This window comes from Pteropus vampyrus, unplaced genomic scaffold, assembly GCF_000151845.1.
Source record: "Pteropus vampyrus isolate Shadow unplaced genomic scaffold, Pvam_2.0 Scaffold149, whole genome shotgun sequence".
NCBI classification, from domain to species: Eukaryota; Metazoa; Chordata; class Mammalia; order Chiroptera; family Pteropodidae; genus Pteropus; species Pteropus vampyrus.
The window spans coordinates 1,406,447-1,411,473 of NW_011888930.1; the positions used below are offsets into that span (position 1 = coordinate 1,406,447).

Consider the following 5,027-nt stretch of genomic DNA (forward strand, 5'->3'; position numbering starts at 1 on the left):
GAGATAATACGTACAAATTGCTTAATAGACATTAGTATAGAGTAAGCACACAGTAAATGTTAAATAAAAAAAGCAAAGTTTCAAAATAATATTAGCGAAGAGGGACAAGAGCTAACACTAAGACAGAGGCAATAGGCAGGAGAGAATTATAGAGAGATAATGGACATTAATCTAGAGATATTGGTGACCGACTGAAAATTTAGACTAGAGATTTTCCAGTTGGAGCTATGATTTTAGGTTTCAAATACTTGAAACAACAACAGCTAACCTTTTTCAATTAAGAATATATAGCTTCTTTTGTAAACGAAACGAATAACTCTAGGGCCAGAAAAGAGATAAAAATATATAGCAATAAACAAGAATTTAAGCTGTGGGCCTTTTGAGCTCTGGTCCAGAAACAATCAGAGACCGCCAAGAGCTTAACTCCAGCAGCGTAAGGGGCGTGGAAGGACACCATGAACTGTCACTGCCACATAGAGTCTAAGAGGACATCACAGCTAATTAAAATGTATCTTGGATAGAATCCTGGAAAAGAACAAGGACATTAGGTAAAAAGTAAGGAAATTTGGATGAAGTATGGACTTTAGTTAGTAGTACTGTATGGATATTGGATCATTAATTATTACAAATATAGCACCTAAAATGCGATAATAGAGGAAATCAGATGTGGGATATGTGAGAATTTTCTGTACATTCTTAGCAACTTTTTTTTTCTTTTGGTAAATCTAAAAACTATTCTCAAATAGAAAAGTTTGTTTTATAATTTAAAAAGAAAAACAACCCAACACCACTTGCTCCTTCAAACTTAGACCGAATCAGGGATCATTAACTGAGAGAAGCTGTGATTGCTGCCCACCCAGGGTTGTGGCTCATATTAAGTTTTCAGAAGCCAGAGGAAGGAAAGTCTTGTTAGCTTGGCATAGGAGAAGCTACCTGTTCATTCCCTACATGAATCTGTTTTTGCCCCATTAGCAGCATGTGACATGAGCCACCAGTATAAGACCTTGTTCTATAATGGATGTCTCAGGGGACAAGTAGAGCCCAGAGAAAACTGGCTAGAAGAAGGGGAGTTGTGGGGTCGGGGGGAGAGACAGAGAGAGACAGAGAGAGAGAGAGAGAGACAGGCAGACAGACAGACAGACAGGCAGACACAGAGAGAATGTGAAATCTAAAAAAGCTCCCTTTCCAGAAGAGCCGGAAACTAAAATTTAAGTACACTAGGAAAGCTAAAACTGAGAAAGTCAACAAAGTCAAAAATTGAGTAAAGAACTGACTTTTGATAAAATAAAAAAAAAGCCTTAATTCTTAAAATGAACTATTTTCTTAATTTAAAAATAATCCATTTATTAAGGTAAATGCCTTAAAAACAGGAATTAGAACAGTTGAGCACAGAGATTAAAATCTAACTATAAAGTTATCCCTAATATCTCTTACTATGCTGGCAGATAAAGCCCACAAGAAAAATAAATTGAACAGCAGTTGTCCTATAGGTTCCACAGATGAAGTACATAGAGTTTTTTAGTCTTCTGTTGTCCAGTGGTAAGTTAGCTAATTAATACATGGTGATTTTAAAAATTAATTGGTATTTTACAAATTATATTTTAAAGTGTTTAGTGAGAATAAATGTCTCTGAATTATAAATCTAGTCTCTTAATGAACCATAGCCTGCAAAACATGTAAATGGCCAAAAAAATTCTATGTATGGTGTTTTAATTTGTCAAACGGGTGAAAATACTCTAGAATTATGGAAACCGAGAATCCCCAAAGAAATGAATAATCGTTTTCTTTAAGTTTGGCTTTCTCTAGCAAACTACTTTAATATTAATCTGAGCCTTTTGGAAATTCTAAATATAGGGCAAATAAATACATTGAATATAGCAAAAATGCATTATTTCTCATTGTTTTCAAGAAATTTCCTGGAACAATACTATCTCACACTACTACACTGGACCATATTAGATTGGGTGAAGTTATAACATAGGAAATAAATCATTAAACCAAATCTTAGCCACAAATCAATAAACCAGATGTGGAATTATCTTAGAAATGATCAGAGAAAATTAGTCTATCACATATTCAAATTTAGAAAATATCTGTTGTTTACTTACCATGTTGAAGGCTTAGCTTTATGTTCTGTAGAGTATATGAAAATTAAGGAGAAAAGTTTTGTCCTTGAGAAGCTTACAGTTTGATATGAGTGTTTGCATAACAATGCATTCCATAGCAGAGGCAGTTAATAGCAGTCCTAGAAGGGGCTGGTCTATTGTACAGTATGAAAATGAATGGTTATAGGAGTCGGGAAAAAATTAGACCAAATGTGGGGGAAACAGGGGCAAAACTTGCATCTACCAAATGAAGCCAGCTTTTGGAGACCAGACATAAATACACGGAAAACGTGATGGATAGCGAGCGAGGGCAACAGTAAAATGGAAGAGCAGATACAATGATAGTGTTTATTATGAGCCAGGTCATCAACAAAATCTGTTTAAAGATTATGTGCAGTCTATGGCCATGCCACCCTAAATGTGCCCGATCCCATTTGATCTCGGAAGCTAAGCTAGGTCAGGCCTGGTTAGTACTTAGATGGGAGGCCACCTAGGAATACCAAGTGCTATAGGCGTTAAAAAAAAAAAAAAAGATTACGTGGAGCTAAAAGAAGAACTCATCGAATTCCATCCAGTACCCTTCAGAAGCAACAGCTGCTGTAAGAAGCAGGCAAGAAGTGTCGATAAAGACCTAATGCCCTCAGGGCAGAGGCGGGCCTGGGAAAGAAAAACATAGGAAGGAGCTATTTCCACATGGAGGATCTGAGAGGGATTCAGGATGAAGATATTGTTCTAACTGAGACTTGACTTAGATAGTTTCAGACAGGTAATACTTTGAAAAGAACATATAAGTGGTCATAAAAATCAAGTGTGTAAGAAATATATTCTCCACCTGGAGGATCAACTGCTGTGGCCAGCAAAGGGGCAAAGGTGGTGCGTGGAGGCATCAGCCAGGGAGCTGGGAGCCAGGGGAGCTGGGTGAGTGGGGAATACACAGAGCTGACGGGTGCAGGGGCAGCCAGTGTGGTTGGGAGATTCGTTAATAAACGAAATAGGAAATTGAGCAAGTGTGTGCGTGTGCATGTGTGCGTGTGTGTGCTCGTGCGTGTGTGCGTGCATGTGTTTGTGTCTGTGTGTGTGCGTGTGTGTGTCTGTGTGTGCACGTGTGTGCGCGCGCGTGCGTGTGCGTGTGTGTGTGCCTGCGTGTGTGTGTCTGTGTGTGTGTGCGTGTGTGTGTCTGTGTGTGTGTTTGCACCCATGGAGAAGGAGAAAGAAGATAAAGGGAGCGGATTTCTCGCTGTCAGGGAAGGGATTGTACAAACATGAACAGAGAGGAGAGAAAATATCTTCAGGGAAATTTAAATAAAAGACAGTATGAACTTTTTTTCTGCAATACTTAGATACTTATAGAAATATACAGAGACATGTATATGTAGATGCATGAATATACATACATGTGTTTCTTATTTTATTTTCTTAGAGGTCCTTGAGCAATGCCATCCCAATGGCACATCGAGTCCCCAGATCTGGGTTTCTGAATACCATCCTCCATTAAAACCAGAGATTCTCAGAAATGGCTGATTCCAGGACTGGAGTGAGGCAAAAACAATCTGCCAGAGAGTAAGAAAATGAAAAAAGGTATAGGATTCAGCTTAAAAGGGCCAAAGCTACGACAGTTTGTGCCAAAATGAATAATGAGAGCAATGGATTACTGGCCCATAGAGTAAAATAGGAATTTGTTAAGTCTACCTATAATAAACTAAAAAATAAAAATTCCATATACTATAAAGAAATAAATAATAAATAAATGACTAAACAAAGGAAAAAAGCTCTTGCTTAAAATACAGTGACGACTCATAAATGAAAATGGAATAATGGAAATAGAAAATCACCCATTTGACAACCCTTATAGACTGGTGAATGATTCAGGTGGAAGTCATCAGTGGTTGCTAATGGTTACGAGTCTTGATATGTAACAGTAGAGTAGTGTAATATCAGAATTTCTCCTCACAGAGAACTAATTAGTTACAAAGGGGAAATGGAGATGCCTGGTGCACCCTAACTTGACTAAGTGGTCAGAATTAACATTGCCAGGGATATGCGCCTTCATCATCATGAATTGAGAAGAGCAAAGCATCATTTCTGTGCTATTTCTCTCAAGAATGAATGGCCTGAGTATGGTCAAGGAGAAAACATCATTTGAACTCATGTTGAAGATCATCAAAGCCATTAGACACAGGGAAATACTAAAGAATTGGTCCAGACTGAATGATACTGAAGAGATGTGATGACTAAATGCACCATAGGTTTCTAGATCACAAAGGTAAAAGCATCATTGTTGGGGGAATTGGTGGTCTTTAAATGGTGACTGTGGATTGGATGGTAGTATTGCATCACTGTTGATTTCTTGATTCGTAGACTAGTGGAGAGGTCCCCTGGGAAAGTATCCTTGATTTGGGGAGGTAAACACTGGAATATTTAAGGATGTTGGGGCATCGTAACTGCAGGTCAATCTGATATTGTTAGATAATATCTACATATAGTAAGAAAGGCCGACAGAACACATACAGAATCTGGGTAAATGGGATGAGTGACGTCTTTGTACTGTTCTTGCAACTGTTTGTAGGTTTGTAATAATTTCAAAATATAGGCTTTAAAAAATACCTGACTTTATATTTCTATTAGTTTTATTTCTGTTTAGAGCCACATTCCACTGAAATGACTGCAAACTAATCACATGAATTTCAGGTTTTCCCTTCTCCAGGGATGCGTCTTGGCTGGTCAGGATGGATGAGAAGATAAAATGACCTTATATTTGTTGGAGGCTTTTAGGATAACCATTGAGTTTCTGATTTGAGCATCTGGGTGAACGGGGTTACATTTACAAAGATGGAAAATACTCCAGGGATAGCTTTTGAAAAGGAACCCATTGAGTCTAATTGTGGGTTGGCTGAACATGAAGGATATAGGCAGTTGGATCTG

General features: G+C 38.0%; 1 protein-coding gene and 1 pseudogene across 5 annotated transcripts in view; both read left to right on the forward strand.

Moving 5' to 3' along the window:
- Positions 1–5,027, forward strand: part of OXR1 (oxidation resistance 1) — a 405,984-nt gene that overhangs the window by 223,703 nt on the left and 177,254 nt on the right. The gene's annotated exons all lie outside the window — the stretch shown is intronic.
- On the forward strand, positions 2,502–2,620 carry LOC111745233 (annotated as a pseudogene).